This window comes from Acomys minous (genome assembly GCF_964271855.1).
Source record: "Acomys minous genome assembly, chromosome: 7".
Taxonomy (NCBI): Eukaryota; Metazoa; Chordata; class Mammalia; order Rodentia; family Muridae; genus Acomys; species Acomys minous.
Window position 1 is genome coordinate 28,932,789 of NC_140488.1, and position 21,017 is coordinate 28,953,805.

The 21,017-nt window shown below is 31.9% G+C and overlaps 1 pseudogene across 1 annotated transcript in view; it reads left to right on the plus strand.

Moving 5' to 3' along the window:
- Positions 1-16,465: 16,465 nt before the first annotated feature.
- Positions 16,466-21,017, plus strand: part of LOC311601139 (26S proteasome non-ATPase regulatory subunit 8-like) — a 31,443-nt pseudogene continuing 26,891 nt past the window's right edge. Inside the window, exon 1 of the transcript in view lies at positions 16,466-16,487. The product of the transcript in view is annotated as a 26S proteasome non-ATPase regulatory subunit 8-like (transcript). The remainder of the gene's footprint in view (positions 16,488-21,017) is intronic.

Consider the following 21,017-nt stretch of genomic DNA (forward strand, 5'->3'; position numbering starts at 1 on the left):
TCAGAAGCTGAAAGAAGTCTGTTTGAATCAGACATTTTGGTGAGGAGTTTGGGACAGAACAGCTGAGTTGAACCATCAAACAAGAGTTCAGAAAGAACTAGAAAGGCTGAGCTTATTCAGCACTAACTCTCAGAGGCTGAAAACATTCTAGGTTTTACATAGATTGTATGGACACTAGAAGCTTCCAGGACTAGACTAAGATTAGCAGATCATGGCAGTAAGTATCCAAGAGGACAATTACATCAAGTAAATAAAAAGTATTTTTATACTGAACCATTTAGAACACATAAGGTCTAAGTTAATATTCATTTCATAGTGTTTAATGAGTGTTCCTAAGGTATATGCTAATTTGTACATCAAAATGTGATTATAAAAAGCAAGATTATGGGCAACCATGAGTAAAATATAACATTTAATGCATGCCTATGTTTTTAGCTCATCCCATCAACACAAAATATTATTAAATATACTTTGCCTTCAAATCTAAAATTTATTTTTATACAACTGTTGGCTACCTTATAACATCAAGGATATATTGAAATTATTTACTCACCTAGAAAAGCTATAGGTTAAACTAGAAATATGGTAGAAAATTGAACAATATTGGAAGGTCAATCAGCCACTTCTAAACCATTGTCATTGGAAATTTTTGAATTTTAACTGTAATGTTAATTTCAGGCACAATTCAAATTTTCATAGTTTTAAATTTTATATGTAATTAGTTTTTTTTTACTTTATTGTGCTTTCTGATAGTTTCCTGATATTTATAACATCTAATTTAGTCAATTGAAGTTTTAGGAGCATTGTAGAGAACATCTGAATATATAGAAATGACAGTTTGGTATAATACATGATCCTAACTGAAAACACAATGCAGTATATAGAGCTATCAAATCAGTGATCTAGGAAACAGCTTCGGTGAATGTGTAACATACATTACAGATTTGATTGTTACATGAAAGAGGAAATCCTGATTATGAAATCCTGATTAATTATAATGAACTGTCCATGACTTATTTCCCATTGGAAACACAAAGAAGTTCTGTTATATATTTCACCACAACCAGAAATTGAACATTAATCTACATAGCAAAATTATATATTATTAAAGTAGATTCTGTGAAATAGAAGATGAAGTTTTACATATGAACTTTTATAAAAGTTCATATTCAGAGCTATGTTTGTACAATTATAATTATAATTAATTTTTATTAAAAGATGATTCTGAAAGTTGGAATCTGAGTTACATTGTTCAGTCTACTAGGGCAATAGTTCACTGTAATGGTAAAATAGCTTTTTGTAGTTTTCATTGGGAGTTTAATTGACTTTAGAGATATTTGTTTATTGCCGTATAAATCAATATATTTAAAGTTAAAATGCATGTTAGAAAAACTGAAAAATTAAACATATGAGGAGATAGTTTGAAATATCAATTGAAGTAAATCATGTATTTCTAATTATAGGCAAACATAAAATTAAATGTAAATGTGTGATTGAGAAGATGTGACAGAAAAATACATATGCCAAATGAGAATCAATATAATAGCTATCTAAATGTGTTTAGTAATATGTTGTTGAAATAAATATACATACATTGACTAATATTATAAACATTTGGAATTTATCAAACAGGTTATTTTGTTAAAGAAAAGTAAAAGTACAATAAGTAAATTCCTAGTGATATGTCATGATGCAATTGTAATTGGAAATTGTATGTCATAAAGTGAGAAAGGTACAGTTTATCTCATAATACCATATAAATTCACAACTACTAAAAATCAGTACTGAAAACCACTTTATATGAAAGCAATCCCTAAAGATAGGTTGAAATTCTCCCGATTTATAAATGTCAGACACCACAGTTCCTTGTCATTTTCATTTTATACTCTTCTAAACAGTGTCTAAAGAGCAGTTTAATCACAATTATTATGACTACTTGCATTGCAATTATGTTTGCAATATTGACAAATTATGCTACTTTGTCATAAGTACTTTAAATAATTATAGTGCTTGGCAGATATCTCTAAATCAGATTATTCCATGCAAAAGAAAATTTAGTATATCCATACTCAAAACATATTATATTCTATCCTTGATGTGACATCATATTACTTTGGTTGACTGATGATAACATTACAGATAAAAAAGGCTATTTTATGAGAGGATTATGCCTGTCATGGTATAGGAGATTTAGTGTCACTCACTAGCAGCTAGAAACATTTTTTTCACAAGTTTTGAGAGTTAAGGATGAAATTAGATGACAGGGTATCGCAAAGAGTTTGCATCCTTCAGCACTTTCATTTGAATGGACACACGAACATTTTTTCTCAATTTGAGTTTTATTTTGGAGATTCTAAGCTACTTGAAAGACAAGATCCATGCTCATGAGAAAAATGTTTCTAAGTATCCCTTTCAGCTTGTTAAAATTGCTCCTAAGTTGGAGGAAACATTTGTTTCATCTTGTCAATGGGTTAATAGCAAGAAGGCACTCTTTTTGAACATAAGTTTGCAACTCATAATACTTAGCATGTATATTCTGTCATATATAACAAATGTCAATACGTTGAATCTTTATAATTTTATGGATATAATATCAATTAATGTATTAATAAAAGAACATCCAGAAATATTGTAAATACTATAGATGTCAGGAATCATTGTTTCCACAATAACTGAAAGTTACTAATAGGTTCATCAAGGTTGATGCATAGGAGATGGAATTCTTTATAATTTTCCATCTTTAATAATATTCTATGTACAGCTTTTTATCATTTTAATTATAGCAATGTTTATTCATTATCCTAAACCTTTTCAATGACAAATGTTTGGTTTTGCCTCCTATCTATGTCTAAGGCAGTAGTTCTCAACCTTTGGAGTTCTAATGACTCTTTCACAGGGTCAGTTAAGACCATCTGCACATCAGATTTTATAGTATGATTCATAACAGTTACAAAACTACAGTCATGAATTAGCAATGAGAATTGTTTTATGATTGGTGTCATTTCTGAGGAACTGTAGTATGTGGTTGCAGAATTAGGAAGGTTGAAAACCACTGATCCAAATTATAACAGCTTCTACAGTCACAACTTCTATTACTTTTCTTAATCATTTATATCCTTATAACACAATCTCAAAATGACTTCAGTTATTAAAAGTAGATCTTTATTTTTTTACCCTTCTGTGTGGCTAGAAATCCAAAGGTTAAATAACCAGACTTATTATTTGGTGGAGGCTCAATTTTGACTCATAGAAAATGGCTTCTGTCTGTGCTTTCACATGGAGCAGAGTGTGCACTAGGTATCTGACATAATGTTTAAGGATGCTAATTTTATTGATGAACATTCATCCTGCATTCTTAAACCATCCACACATCATATTGATAATTAAGACTCAATACATGAGGTTTTGGAGAATGCAAATATTTGAATACCTGACAAAATGATCCATGAAACCATCATTCTTATTGACTTACAATCCACTAACTGATCTAAATTTTTACTTGTACTTCTTCCCATATTTTTCCATATAATCTAGAATAGAAAAATTTAAATCTAAGTTAATATACTGTTATGGAAATGATTCTCAATCTCACTTAAACCCTTAGTCCATATCCTTAGAATGATCTGCAACCTCTTATCCCCCTCCTTATAATTCATAGTTCATTTTAAAACTCTTATTTTCTATGGACAATCTTCTTTAATAATTTATAAAAATTTTTGCAACTCACAATTTTTGAACTTTTATTCATTCTTTAAAGCTAAGACAAGACTGGCATTCACTTTTTATCCTTCTTAATAAAAGAGAAAGGATATAAGATAATTACTGATGGTTTTTATCCATAATGGCATGCCATAAACAACAGTGGAGTTTCTTAGGTTGATAGTAATAAGTTACATCTTGGTGAGACATAGTTCTATATTTTTATAATTCATGAAAATACATGAATACATTAAGTGTAATAGTAAACAAAGAAACACCCAAATGTATAAGATTTTGATGTATATGCAATATTCTTGTGGAGTTTCTTGCTGCATGTACATGCTTTCATGATATTCTGCCTTGCTTCTGACTATAATCTATGATGAACTGACTATGAACTAAAATGGCTGAAATCATCAGCCAAATTAAACATTTTCAACTTTAATTGTTTTCTTAGGTACTTTGTCATAGTGACAAAAGTCTAACATGGTAATAGAAATGCATCATTAATGTATACCATTTAACTACAAAATAATAAAATATTCAAATGTGTAATTAAAGTACATGTATATATTTGAAATAAGAACCATTATCCGATGTTCATAGTAAGACCTACAGAGCTATGTAGAACATATACAAAGAGACGTGCCAAATTTATCTCTTTAGTTTCTTAAAGTTTTGAAATATAAATATTTCTTTAAACATTGCTCCTTCCTTTTTTTGGGGGGGGTTTGGTTTTTTTCTCTTTATTTTTTTCTCCTTTATTAATTTATTCTTGTTACATCTCAATGGTTATCCCATCCCTTGTATCCTCCCATTCTTTCCTCCCTCCCATTTCCCCTTATTCCCCTCCCCTATGACTGTTCCTGAGGGGGATTACCTCCCCCTGTATATGTCCTAGAAGCCTACAAGTAGAACATTATGATAGGCAGATTTGGGCCCAGGGGTCCCGCTCAAACTAAGGAACCAGCCAAGGACAATACAGGCAGTAAACCTTAAACCTCTACTCAGATCTAGCCAATGGACAGAACACTCTCCACAGTAGAGTGGAGAGTGGAATATTACTTTCTCACATACTCTGGTGCCTCACCTTTGACCATGTCCCCTGGAGGGGGAGACCTGGTGGCACTCAGAGGAAGGACAGCAGATTACCAAGAAGAGACTTGATACCCTATGAACATTGCTCCTTTCTTACTGAATGAACCAGTTTAATTTGAAAAATCTGTATGTGTTAAGTGTGACTACAAATATACAGATATGGCATACCTTAGATATAAGAATGATACAGGAACCAAATAAGTTACCATGGTGAATGTTGGAGTTTTATTTTGTTGCTATTTGAACTAGTCAACCAAAACAATACAAAATGAAGTCTCATGTACAATATCAATTGTACACCAACTGTTTTTAAATTACAAAAAAATCTGGCTATTACAGGTACACAACTGTAATCACATACTGAGGAAGCTGAGGGAAGAATACTACACTGGGTTTGAGGCCAGCTTCAGCTGCATAATGGGACCATGTGTGTAAAACCAAATAAAACAAAAGCAGTAGCACTAATTTCAAATCATGAGATTAAATACTTATAGTACAGAATCCAATATGCTATTTAAGATGAAGAATATACCTCACTCATTGCATAACTACTATTTTTATTTCAAAGTAATATTTTAGAAAGGCAAATAGTATTTGACATTCTCTTTTATCATGAAATTACCATTTTAAGACACAATAAAAATGTAAATCTTAGCGCTAAATAAATGATCTAGGTATAGTTTTGTGTATATATGTAAGAAAGTTTACATCCCACCAGCATTCATTAATACAACTGTTGCAGTAAAATAGAACCTTAAATGTATGCATGATTTTAAAAAGAGCTTTACATTATATTTTAGTGCATATTCTCCTGGTTATTTATATTTTATGGTACATTTTATGGCATAAAGCAAATGATAATAATCAAATTTCTAACATTCATGTCCTATTAATATTTATTTCAGAGGAAAAGAGAGACATATTCATTGCTTGCATACTGTTGTGTTTTCCTACTTTGCATTGTTTCTTCAATACATTTTAGTTTTGTAAATCTGTGAGGTTTCCAAGTCATACTCATACTCCAAAGTCTTAAATGGTATGTTACTTGCTTACGTAAATGAATGTAGACTGCAAACAACAGGTAAAATATCTAAAAGTCTAACAAAAATTTAGTTAAACCAAGATATCTGTAATACCTAGCACATAAATCTAACTAAAATTTGTGTTAAAATTACTTTTCAAATGTGAGGTTAAGGTTATTTATACATGTAGTAGATGAGTAGTGATGCATTTTATTTATACTTACAGTATAGTTATATGTAAATTACTGTTATTTTAATAACCTATTCTTTCTAAAAATTGTCAATTTGATGAAATAAATATTTGTGGGTTCTATTCTAAAAGTGATTTATGTATTAATTAGTTTTATTTTTTCACTTTATGGTAAAATTCACTTAACTACTATAGGTAAAGTATTTTGAAGGAAATAACTCCAAGAAGAGATTCAAATTATTTTCAGAAAATTAACATTTTATTTCACTATAGAGAGGGCTCCATTTGCACCACATGAAAGGATATTTGTTCCATATGGTTATAGTTTCTTAATGAATAATTAATTTATTCTTGCATATACAATTTTTGCACATTATGATAACACTAGCTTATTTCCAGCAAAAGGGATGAAAATGTCTGAACTCATAGAGAAGGTTGGTAATCTATCTACTCTGGGTATTATCAAGAATCATTATATGTTGCCTAGTTTTTCAGAGCATCAATAATGACTTGGTACATAATCAATATTTTCTCATAATACTTTACTTTTAATTAATCTCAAGGATGAGAAATTGATGTTTTTCTCCAATTGTTTAAAGTTTAACCTTGAAATTGCATTTTTATGTTTTTTTTTTTTTTACTTTAGAAAAGAAGAAAAAGTTATAAGGATCATCAATTTAATCTGGAATGCATTTTAAGACATGGATAAAGATCAACTATCCCCTGATGTCCATAGCCTGGGACATTAGCATATTCATTAATTATGTTTCTATTTCCAGTCTATTCCCATAGCTAATTATGTTAAAGTTTTCTGAGTTAATTATGCACCTTATAGTCATTTCTTCCAGCTACAGGACAAAGACACCCATTTCAATGTAATACCATAGATTTCATACCATAGCAAGGCCATATTTTCCACTCTTTTGCATTACATTGCCTTATCTTTTCTTAAGGCCATATTCATTGACATTTTATCGGTCAGTATTCAGCCACAAAGGCAGAAGTAATAGAATAAAAGATAAATGTATTATATTTTTCTAAATATATAAACTATATATACAACATAATTTCTTTCTCTGTATATATAGGAGAATTTAATTGTAGTCAGAGACAAAACAATTAGAATCATGCACACTATGATCCTACATGTAACAACAAAAAGCCTTAAAAATATTGATTAAAATATATTTAGAGTTAGAAAAGTAATTACTAAGCCAAAACGAAACAAAGTAGACAAAATACAGAAAACTAAAAAGACAAGGAGAGAAGCTCACAACACAAACATTTAGAACTCAAAAGTTTACAAAGAAAATATTCCATTCCAAAGGATATCCACTGTGAAAGATAGCCTTTGAGGAATAAAAGAACCAGAGATATACAAGACCACTGAAAGTTATAATTATTTTCACAGATCAAATCAACCACTGAATTTGCAGAATTGAAATTTACATATCCTAATTCCTGGGAATGAACAAAAGTAAGTGATTTCCTATGGATATTTAGCATAGTTTTCTAACATACTTATTTCACATGTGTATATGTGCATATATATCTATTTCTCTATATATGAATGAAATGTCCTTTGACCTAAGTAGCCCTCATGCCTATCTCCTGCCTTCCCTTGTCTTCTAATTCCATTTTCCCCTCAAATCTCTCCGATATTTTTATGTCATCTGTGTGTGTATGTGTGTGTGTGCATGTGTGTCCTTGTATACTTAATTAGGGTTGTCTACATGAACATGAAAATTTTAGTTTGTGTTTTTGTTTGTTTGTTTACTTGTTTTGAAGTATTGGGCATTGGACCAAGGTCATTGAACATGCCAGGTCTTTCAGTACTCTACTTCTCAGCTATATTTTCAGCACAAAATTAAAAGTTTGTTAAAGGGATTATATAATTCTAAATTATTTCCATGTATCTATAAACTGTTTCATAATGTCTGGTATATAATAAAAATTAAAGATACATGGGTAGATAACATAAACAATATAGCCAGAAAACTAAGTGAAAAAAGTTTAATAGGAATTGTAAATGTTTGTATAACCAGACAGAAACATTAAAAATATCAGACATAACATGTATTAAATGAACCTCAAAAACTGTGAAGTATTGTAGAAGAAACATAGATGAGTCTATTTTCTTTTTTTTTTTTGGTGTAGGATGTATAAAGCTTTAAGTTACTGCCTCATTAATAAGTACGAATTTGAGTGTGCTCTAAGAGGAGTTGGTAGGCAAAAGGCTGGTCTTATCTGAGGTCCCTGGTCTCAGCATGGACTCAGGGCAAAACAGCCATAATTGGAAACCATTTTGGAGAAGATTGCAAAATAAAATTAGAAACATAAAATAATTTCACAGTGATGCTTTTAGGTATATTTTCAAAATAATTAAAAACAACTTTCAAAGAGACATATGCGCAAATTTTATATAGCAATAGTATTTGAAGTACCTAAGAGCAAGAATTACTGAAAATTTCCATTGATTAATATTATTTTAATATTAATTAATGGAAAGCACATACTGGGATTATTTACTTGCTCAATTTTATGATCAGTTATAGTCTTTCAGTTGATTTACTTGCAATGTACAGGTGGGACTTAGATGTGGTATCATTGCATGTATAGTAGAGATAATATTTCCTTACCAAAAGTTGTTATTTTTCAATATCTTTGTATTATTTCCTTAGTAGGAATGTCAACAGAAATATTTTATATTATTACTTTGCTTTTGTCAATTAATTATAGTGGCCCCTTAGACTTCTAAAAGTGTTGTGTAAACAGAAAGGGATAATATTGGATATACTTGGATGGATTTTAGTTAATATTGATTTGAGAGAAGTGGGGTAGAAAATGATAAGGTATAAGTATTAGATCTACTTTAAAAAGAAAAATATTAGAGTGTGTAAATTATGTATGAGTAGAAAATTGGAACAGTGTTAATATTCACAGTTTTTAAAGATTGTTAAGTCTATAGACAAGAATAAAGAAGGTAAAACAACATGGGATTAGGATGAAAGAGAGAAAGAAAGGTATATGAATAAGGTAGGGGTTAATGAGAAGTGGCTGGAAGGAAAAACACAAACAACAGTTCTAAAGCAAAACCATCACAAAATACTTATGCCACTATTAAAATTAAGTAATGGAAAATAAGGCATGAAAAGAGTGAATTGATACCATGTTTCCATGGAATCCAAAGGTAACGTTCATAGATCTCTTTGGGTTAGTAGGTTCCATGTATTTCCGTGTGGCAAAAGGCAAAGTGGGAGCTGTTGGTCGCTGCAGTAACAGTGCTGGAGTTCTGCTGTATGGTAGGTTATAAGTTTTTCCTTGGTAGCTCCCAGGGACTATTGCATTATATGATGGTCTTTCCTGATTCTACAGGTCTCTTGTAGTTTTTACTATTTTATCCTGGGAAGATTTCTTCCCCAAATTTTTAAAATATGATATCATTATTACACCAAATAGAGCATCTTAAACAACTTAATATATTGTGACATATCATTTGTTTGCCCCAGTGTGTGCATGGCTGAGTCGAACCTGTAAACTCTTTGAAACTGACAAATGGTGCAAGAAATTCACATGATGCCAGCTTGTGCAAAGGCAAAAAACTAAAAAAAAAAAAAAAATCAAAGTATGGCTTATACTATTTCAAGAATCATAAGAATCCATCAATTGCAATAAAGTAAAACTTGTACCAGGTTATATATAACAAGTAGGTTTTATTGTTTCATGGGAACTTTTTTGGTTTTAAAATTTTATTCTTCCACTCTCTTTTATTATGAAATTGTCTTAATATTGAAAAAGAAACATGGAGGGAATATTTTTTCCTGAGATGAACTGTTCAGGCCTCATTCTTTTTTGGTGGAGTGGGTGGGTAGGTGGAGGAAAGCCTTTATTTGGCCTACACTTCCACAGCTTAGTTCATTATTGAAGGAAGGCAGGACATGACCATGGCAGATCCCAGAAGCAAGAGTTGATTCTGAGGTCAGAGATGACTGCTACTTCCAGGCTTGCTCCTCATGGCTTGTTCATCTTGCTTTCTTTTTTAAAAATTATTTTTTTTAAATTACTTTTATTATTTTTATTTTTTACATATACATTTATATTATTACACATATATACAATAAACTACCTGCATCAAAAGGAATCATGAAATAATCAGCAATTATATAAATATTAAATTCATAGTTTTTTTGCTTAGAAACTCATCAGACTCATCAGAACTGTGCCTCCATGGTGACTCTAAATCCAGTATATTTGACAATGACAATTAACTAATACTCCTTATTCACCTTTCAAATTAAATTATTAAAATATTTGTTTGTGTTTGTGTGTGTGTGAGTTTATATATACCATATGCATGCAGGTCCCTGTGTAGGTCAGAAAAAGGTGTTGGATCCTTGAGAACAAGAGTAATATAGGCAGGTGTATGGGTGCTGGAATTTGAACTTGAGTCCACTGAAAAAGCAGCAAATACTTTTAACTGCTGAGTCATCTTTTCAGCCCTTTGGCTTTTTAAATTAAAATTTTATATAGTGTTAATGTTCAAAATGTTTGAATTACATAAAGTGTTTGCCATATCAAGAATAAAGATGCTACATTGGTTATCATTGAGATAAATAGATGGTGTAAGGAGTCTAAGTCTTACCTTCCCCATAAATAAGGATCAAAACTGTTTCTTTATATTTTATGTCACTGCTTTTTCAAATGCATCATATTGTTATTTTTCTGATTTTTGATAATGAGTAATACCTCTTTAGATTTTCAAAAGAGAGTGATATTTAAACTGCAATGAAATTTTGGACTCCAACCAAAATGTCTTATTACCACTGTAAATATTAGAGACATAAGTTCATTACAAAATCTCTTGCTACCAAAAGTCATTTACTTAATGTATGTACTAAATATATTACATGATAACATTGTAGAAACTTTGGCATTTTTCTATATCATATATAATTAGTGTCTATGTGCTAAATTAGTTGGATTATGAATCCATTTTAAGTGTTTCACTGTAAGCAAATTATAAAATTTTGATTTTTTTACAAACCAAAGTAAAGCCTTAACTAGTAGTTTCACTGCATGAATTATGTATTTGGTGGGATAAACGTAGTCATTTTTATTTATAACACTTCCTTCCCACTAGCCCCATTATCACAAAGACAAAGTGAAATGCATCTGAGGTGAAAGGAATAGCATATCTTGGCAATGTAGCTTAAGTCAATTTCCTACTCATTCAACAGATAAATGAACCAAGTACAATGTGTTACAAAATGTGTCGTGCTACTTTATTACTTTGTGATATCCTACACAGGAAATTGTCTATAATTGGTACTCACTGTCAAATCCAGTTTCCAGCTGTGAAGTTGGAACCCACCCATTCATTTAAATGTGGATAATTTTTTATCATCTGTTCTTTTGGGAACATAAAAATCTCATGAAAGTGTTTTTTACATCTCCATTTCCTGGTATTATAAGCATTTGGAAATAAATAGTTAGATAAGCCTAGGAATATTGTTGAATTAGCATTATAAAAATACAAGACACACAAAATATATTTAGTATTATTTTAGGGTTTATTTACAAAGCACACTATATGCTGGTGATCTATCTGCCTTTTTGATTTATATTTTTATGAAAATATTAACACTTTGTTAATATTTTATATCTCTTCCATAGTCTGATATTAAACAGCTATCTTTTAAAATACAATACATGAAATAGATATTCCAAATAATATTCATTTAATTTGTTGTCATTGATTTGCTCTTCACTGTCAGCCTCATTTGTAGACAAAGCTGAGGCCATCATCAATGGACTCCAATTATTATACTGCTTATCTATTGTCATTCTTGATCAAAAGTATCCACTCCTTTTTCATTTGTTTTTTCTTTCATAATCATTGTGTATTCTCTCCAACGTGAAACTCAAATTCACAATAGAATCTCTCAAACAGCTTCTTCCATAGTGTGTGTCTATAAATCCTTTTAATTTGGTTTTATATTTTCCAAGTATTTACAGCTACCCCTTGGTTTCGAATGCTTCCCCAGTCTTCCATCTGTATTTACTGGAATCATCCCATTTACCAGAATCAGTGATGATTCAGTAAGACTGAATCAAGGCTAGCAGTAAAGACACAGCACCACCTAGTGACTAAAAAAGCCACCAAGAAAATACCTTGGTGATAGATACTCTAGGAGAATGAAGGAGAAACTGTGGAACTTAGGTCACAAGAGTTTGTTGATATCTGACTATATAAACTATAGCTATATACTAGGAATACATTTTAACAAAGAGTATTAGTGACACAGGTGGCACATATTGAACTACCAGAACTAAAGGTTATAGAATAGAAATGATAGTATAAAGCAAGTTCAATACAAAAACATCTTAATGTTGTGCAGTAAAAACAAATTGGAAAACGATAGGGTAATCAATAAAAGTAAATTTGATTTTTAAAAGGTAAATCAATAGTAATGAACCATAAGCTATACAATAAAAATTAAAGACTTAGCTACACAATAAAATTAAAGCCCTTAAAAGCAAAAACAACTGTTACCATGAGCTTTATAGAAATAAGGAAAATTATAACTCAACATTGTTTGAAATTAACTCAACTCAACAAAGTAAATAAGTTAGATCCATCAGAAAAATAAAAGAAACACACAAATTGCCAGAATATATTTAGTAAGAAATAGAAAGTTTACAAGATGTGCCAACACATGCCTATAAATGCCACAATATAGGAGACAGAAATACACACAGTGTGTCCCATGACAGCTTGAAATATGACTAGATATTAAGTGCCTCCCACAAAAAATAAAGACAAGAACAGAAATTCAATTATACTTGTAAGAAATAAAAAGACTTAAAATAAAATAAAAAACCTTGTGTATATAAAAGACCATTTCATTGTAGTCATCCACTGCCTCTGGCTCTTATAGCCATCTTGTTCCAGTTTCTATGATGATCCTTGAAGCTTGGAAGAAGTGGATGCTATATAGAGATATTCTTTCTAGGGTTGACTGCACATATGAACTCACAGTTCTTATAGCATGCACAACATCTGAGCAAAATAAAGCCAACCAAATTACAACACAGATAAGGAACATAGTTTTAAAAAATCCCACCTTTAGCTGAGGATATATTAGCAATAGATGCCTGTGCATAGTTACAACATTAAGTGAACTCAAGTGGTGTAAAAAAAAAAACCATGAAATTTTGAGTGAATAGTCATGGACAAATAGGGAAAGAATTAAAGGAGAAGAAATAAGCATGAATTTCATTGAAATACATTACATGAATGTAGGAAATTCTCAAACAATAGAAAACCAAAAATACTGTCTAAAATCAAAGATCTAAACAAAAGTATTAATTTCTTTTGTAACAAAGAAATATAGTATATTATTACTAAATAATACATAGCCATGATTCTGTCTCAATAAAATTTTACTTATAAACACTATGATGAGGGGTTAGATTGATTCTTGAAAGACGAGACTGGTTCCTAACATGAGTTCAATGACTATGTAGCACTTTTAATTATCATATTTCCATGGTAAAACACATTCATAATTGATTGCAGTGTTAGGGTTTTCTCTATTGGTTTTACATTTTGTTATATTTTTGATTGATGTTTCAATGAGCCATATACTTAGAAACAAGATTTTGTAATTTCACTTCCTTCTTCCTTGTTTATATTTTCCAATGTTTCTTGCCTACCCCTTTCAAACTCTCACTTTATCTTTTCATTCCTCTCTTCTTCATTAAGGAGAAGAGTTCTCACTCAGAATATAATAAGCTGCTATATCCTGTGTATAAGAATAGAGGAAATTCCACTTGGTCAGAAATCGATTACAATACTTCATAAAAATGATCTGAGTGCAATTATAGAGTGGAAAATTGATCACTTAAGAGCACCAAGATTTGCAGATCTTACAGTATCAACTAAATAACAGGCACCTTATTCATGGAAACTGAGAGATAATGTGCTTGCTTCATCATTAAACTTTGTGGCATTTCTTTTATGTGTCAACAGACAACAAACACAGTGACATTTTTAATAAGTAAAGTTGCTGCTAGTTAAGCCAGAATTATCTAAAGTGTCTATTTAGAACACGGAAGGAGTTGGAAGATGAAGACATGTACATTTTTGGAGGAAAGAACATCAAGGGAAGAAGAAGTGTTATTATACTTTGTAATTTTCTAGAGAAAATATGATTAAGGACAGGTATTTTTATGGTTTTGAACATATCTCTATATTTGTTGACTTATTTATCATTTGTTAAAAGTAACATTCATACTAAGAAAATGCATGTATATCAAGATCCTGAAAGGATCTGCTTTAGAATAAAAGAATCCCAAAGAATACTCATAAATAATGTCAAATAACTGTAGTACACAATAATCCCTATGGCATACAAAGAAATTGTATGAACTAGACCAATTAATATTTATATACTCTATTATAAAAAAGGATAAACTTCCTCTTAGGAACAAGATCACTTGTAAAAGAGTGAATTATTGTAGTCTAACAGACACAAAAGAATTAATGACTTGTGTTTAAACAATAGTGTCAGTACAAAAATCTTATTAATTGGAATCTTGAACTACTACCTTTTCTGTAGTGCAGTAAACTCCTTTAAGGAAATATGGCAGACTAGAAAGGAAAAAAATAAGACAAAACAAATCAAACATCACAATTAAGCTTAAGAACTTTAACTATTATATCTTCCATTAATTGTACTTTGTAATATTGGGAGGAGACTGAATTGTTTAAAAGTGAATCAAATAGCTTTGAGTAGCCTGTCACTTTGGTGCCTCCTCTTCTTTATGCATAAATAGCATCCAGAAATATAATTAGAATAAAGTCTATTAGTAGTGTCACAATAACAAAAGTTTCCTATGAGACAAAGTTCAACATTATAAGCAGTATAATTAAGAAAAAAGCTGAGGCATCTCATGACTTGTTACTGACAATATGAAGAAGGTTGCACATTTGTTTCTGGTTTAATTACATAGAACTTATATTTGCTAATGATAAAATCAGAAAGTGGCAAAACCTATCACAGTTGAGGGCTCTAGACATTTTTTTTCATTCCCTCCAGGCTATAAAGTTACTAACAATTGAAATTTATTAAATCAGAAATGCCCCTTCTTTCTATCAATATCGGAAAGTTGCCTCTAGAATTATTAGTAATTTCCTACAGACGTTGTCTCCATTTACACTTAACTGTGACAAAATAATGAGTAAGTATAGTCTTTTGAGAGGGAAAATTAATTGACTAGGTAAAAATAAACTGAAATTCATAAAAAAGATCACTTAAAATTTAGAAAAGATATTTCATTAAGTAACACATTTTTTAAAAAAAGACATTAAGGAAGTTTGCTTACTACTTTTGTACAACAAGATTTAACAGTATTTTTCAGAAACAAATACATAAGAGAACACTGGAATATAATAATCTTGAAGGGAGATGAGATGGAACTAAATATATAAAGGAAAAGAGAGACATCCCTCAATCAGCCCTAAATCAGCCTGAAGAAACCTTAAGAGAACTACGTCCCAGTTCCTCTAAGGGTGGTTAGATAGGTTTCTGTTTACTTTCTTGGTCTACAGATGCTTATTTTCACCAGAAGTTGGTTACTAGCTTTTATTGATTTAGAGAGAAAACTATGGTGGACTCAGGGATGTCTCTCATTTCCTTTATCTTTCTTTTGTAGGTAAGGAGATAGGAGCTGAAAAGAAAGAAAGGGGGATATGGAAATATAGAAAGAGGATAGAAAAAAGGTAGATTATTGAATCTATTCCTCTACTCAAGGCCTTAGTTGTTACTCACAAATAAGGTTATTTTTAATTCAATGGTATAGAATTTTGTATATTGCTCCAAATCATGGAAGTATCTCCACCAAGGCTTCTTTCTGTGAATACAGACCTCAGAATGGCTGACATGGGAGGAGCTGCAACAATATGCTCAGCCATTGTGTCTGCAGCAACGCTCAATTTGCCTATTAATATCATAGGTTTGGCCCCACTTTGTGAAAATATGCCAGTGGCAAGGTCAACAAACGAGGAAATGTTGTTAGAACCAGGAATGGGAAGATCATTGGTTGATAAGACTGATGCTGAGAGGAGGCTCTTCCTGGCAGAAGCACTGTGTGGTGCACACCTCTTCAATCCCAAGGTCATCATCAATGCTGCCACCTTAACATGTGCCATGGGCATAGCCCTGGGATCAGGTGCTACTGGAGTCTTCACCAATTCATCCTTGCTGTAGTACAGACTATTTGAAGCAAGCATAGAAACTGGGGACCAAGTCTGGAGGATGCCTCTCTTTGGGGATTATACAAGACAAGCCAGTCATGGGCTACCAGCTTGCTGATTTTAATAACCTTGGAAAATCAGATCTTCAGGTACATGTAAAGCCTCAGCATTCCTGAGGGAGTTGGCAACTCATGCAAAATGGCATACTTAGACATAGCAGGTGTGATGACCAATGAAGATGTTATTCTGTACCTATGGATGGGCATGAGTGGGTGGCCTACAAGGATTCTGATTGAGTTCTTTGTTTCAGTAAAGACAGTTCTTAGTTCACACACTCAGAAAATTTTCTTGTCTTGAATTGGATATTTGACCTTCAAAATATTTTTGAATGAATGAAAATCTTTTAAAGGCAAAAAGGTAAGACTATTATTTGGTAAGTAACTTCTTAGAGATTAGATCTGAGAACTGATTCAAAGAAGACAATTTCTTCCCTGATACTACAACTCTCAAAAGCCTATGGTTGGGAACATCATACTTCCTAGCACTAAATCTACTCTAAACCTTAAAGATGTTTTTCTGTTTGTTTGTTTGTTTGTTTGTTTTTGTTTCCAGTGGGCCACAGTCAGTACAGACTCATAAATTGGAAAAGTGCTGAGAGTAAGAGATAACATGTATCCAGACCTAAAAAAGAAATATTTATCAAACCCACAGAACCCACCTCTATGAAGGCTTAGGTTATATCATGAAAGAGAACTTCTCAAAGAAAAGAATATAATAAAAGATAAATAAAATAAGACATGCATACTATTTAAAGATAAATACTAATATCATCATAGTTATGAATAAAATAAATCAAATAAAGCTTTTGAATTAAGGTAAAATTGATACATGCATGCAATTATCCTTGGAGTGACCTTAAAAATATATTTTATAATTGAGAAAATGTATCCTTTCTATTTAGTTTTTCTCACTGTCAAACCCTTTCTTTTAATAATATTGTATATTTTCAACAATTAACTTCCTTTCCTGATGTTAGTCATGAGAAAATTTGTTTATTATTTATATAATTAGCTTTGCTGGATCTATGTCTTCTTTGATTTTTATACTATATATGTATATGTGTATATATATGCATTCACTTGATAATATTCATAAATTATTTAATATTTAAGTATTTTTCCTGTTATGTTTTTCCTGTTTTGACTTCAGAATTTCAAATAATATCTTCAATTTTTCTTAAAATGTCCTGATTTTTTCTTCTTCACTTAGTATAGCAAGCTCTATTTTTTAATATTTAGATGCTTTTTACATTTCAAAATAGTTGTTTTTTACCTTTTTTGAAAATTTCAGACTGATTACTGTATTTCCATCATTTACACACACCTTTTTCTATCATGTCTCCTCATGCATCCACCCCCTTATGTCTCCCCATTTTATAGCGTGCATGTGTATGTGTGTGCATGTGTGTGCGTGAATACAACCTCCTGAGTCTATTTACAGTTTGTAATATGTATATGTGTTTTAGATTGCCTACTTGGGTTTGGATTAACTATCAGACTGACTATTCTCTCAGCAGCCATTAGTTATGGTGTTCTTTCATCTAAGGGTGGGGGCACTATGACATTTCTTCCATTACTGTTCAGGTCTTATGTAGGCACCTTTATTTTTAAGGTATCATAAGTACAGTTCTCTGCTTTTTAACGGAGACAAATTCTTACATCAAATGTCCTGATCCTCTGTCTTTTACAATCTTTCCTTCTCTTTTTTTCATGATGTTCCCTCTGCCTTAGGTGTAAGGGTTGTATTGTAGATATATCGATCAGGCCTGGGAGCTCAAGAGTCAGTTAATCTCTAAATTTTGACTAGTTATGGTTTTCTACAGTAGTCTATTGCTTAAAGCAGTTTCTTTAGTGAAGAGGCCTACAGGTATCTAAGGATCTAAAGACTGTTATTTAGGAAGCAATTAGGAATTATACTGAAATATGAAAGCAGGTTCTCAACTACTCCTGCCTATTTTGAAGGCCAACTTGGAAAAACCAATGAGTTTTATTGGGATTACTTACAGAAATATGGGTGAAGTGGTACTTTTAGAAGGAGAAATGGCTCAAAGATCACTTGAAACATCACCAAAGCCTATCCCAGCCTGGATGAAAGATCACAAAATCTGGAAGCCTGGACAACACTGCCCAATCTACAGGCAGCATGACAGGTTAGAGAGTGTCCTTTGAGGTGGCTTCATTAGTCGGGGCCCTTTTTAGGCAGCTTGGCCTGTCTTTGATTCTTTGAAGCAGTTCATCTGGTTCCTGCTTCTTTCAGGCTGCTTGTTTTGTTTGTTTGTTTGTTTAACTGTTTACAGTGTTTTTCCCCTTTCTTCCAGGTTGTTTTTCTGGTCTCTGATTATTGCAGGCAGTGTGGCTAAAATATTTTGCTTTTGACTCAGTCTTAGCTTCTTCCAAGAAGAGTTTCTTCTTGTAGTACATGGTAGTGAACATAAAGATCCACAACTGAAAAATGAGCACATAGTGGAAGACTTTGGAACACTTAGACCTCAATGAGATATCTGTATCATACTCCTTCCATCAAGAATCAGGTACCTGTGTGGACTAGGAGGCAGGAAGATAGTAAGAGACAGAGATGGTGGATGACTCCAACATAAATACCAACAGACATGACAGGGCAGCTGCATATATGGACTCACAGTGGGTTTGACAGTATTTTGTCAATTTTTGCTGTTCTAAAAGTGGCTCTCAGCAGTCTTTATTGCTCATTTCCTCTTGGAGAACAAGGTATCTATTTAATCTGTTCAGTTTCAGGGACTTCCTGAAGCTATTTCTAGTTGTTTACTTCTTTTTTTTATTTAAGTAATTTATTCAGAATATGTATCAATTGTTATCCCCTCATTTGTATCTTCCCTTTCTCCCCTACCTCCCTCTTTCATCGTATTCCCCTGCCCCAGGTTTGTGAAAGAAGGAGACCTCCTCCCACACCATAATGATCACAGCCTATCAGGTCTCATCCTGGCAGCCTGCTTACCATTCCTCTGAGTGCCACCAGGCCGCCCCACCAAGGGGAAGTGGTCAAATAGGGGCTACCAGATTTCATGTCAAAGTCAGTCCCCACTCTCCACAAAACTGTGGAGAATGTGTTGTCCATTGGCTAGAACTGAATAGGGATTCTTGGTTTACTGTATGCATTGTCCTTGGTTGGTACAGTAATTTGAGCAGACCCCCCCCCCAGGTCTGCCAGCCTTGATGGTCTTCTTGTAGGTTTTTAGGACCCTCTGGATCCTTCTATTTCCTCATTCTCCCATACCCCTCTCCTCTGTAGTTGTTTACTTCTTAATGAGCTTTCTAGAAGAATGGAATGCTCCACTGTTGAAAATATGGGCTTTGTGTATCTTTATCATTCATTTTACTTATTCATTCTTGCCAGATTATTACTTATCACTGTCCTTAGTTTGAATGTTGGGCATTGAGATAAGTTTCTTTGAATTTGTTTTTATTTTATGTCGTGTGCCACTGTGTTTACAAGCTAGCCTTGAACTCAATTTGTGCCCCATACTGGCCTTCAAATTATCATTTTATTTTCTTGACCTCCCAAAGTACCTATGAAGCCTTTGTCTTCATTGTTTTTCTTATTTATCTACTTTTCCAGTAGTTTACTGATTTTAAGTGGTTATTTTTAATTGTATGTCAAGAAATTATAATAAAATATTTTTACTTTAATGTTCATAACTGGATATTTCTTTCTTTCTTTTGACACTATTACCTTCTTCATTTATTCACATTCCTTTTGGTTTTGCATTAGTGTCTGTATATCTGCAGAAAAAGTATCCTCTTTCAACCTTTTAAAACTATTTACATAGTTAAAGATACTAACTATTCAGCCCAATTACATATTATTGGAATTTCTAAAAAATAAATTCTTTATATGTGCATATTGCCTTGTTTTTAATCCCTCCAGGTAAACAAATTCCAAGTTGTGTGCCTTCTTTCCCAATCACACACAACTACAGACATCCTCATTTTTTCACTTTATGATAACATCACTGTAATGCTCAAAACTGTTTTTCTGCCTCCATCCTAAAGTACAACAACAATCTGATTTCTAGCAGTCCTTCATACTTGTATTAGTTGCTTACTATTGTGCACTTGTTGGAGTTCACTAGAATGCTTGAGACTGGATTCAAGTTTCTTTTTCTTTGTGAAAGAGAAATTATAGGATTACTCAATATGCTTTTAGCCTTGAAATGCCCTGCTGACAAAGGAATGCCCCAATTCCTTTTCTTTGTTCTTAGTTGGCTGTATAGTTTGTTTGTTTGTTTGGTTGGTTGGTTTTTTTGTATTTGCTTTAGTGCTCTGAATATGGTGAGAAAAGTCTTGGAAAGTCAGATTTATGCTCAACTCATTCTTTTCACTATGGGAGAATTGTGATGAGTAGAATTTGATGGATTCAGCAGTACCAGATGTTAATATGGTTAATACAAATAAAATAAAATTGATCCTCTTATGCATTTCAGAAGTATTTATTTTAGTTTTTTAAAACTCATCTGAGCTGTGGTAATTTATCTGGATTTCAGAGTTTAGTTAAAAGTAATTTGGAGAAAATGCACTCTCCACTTAGAAAAGACTGAGGATTTTTCTATTTTTAAGAACCCTGTTTATTTTTAAACATCTATCAATTTAAAGTAATTTTAGAATTATTTATAAAACTTTATTCATGTGTAGAATCTGTTGTAATGGTATTCCCC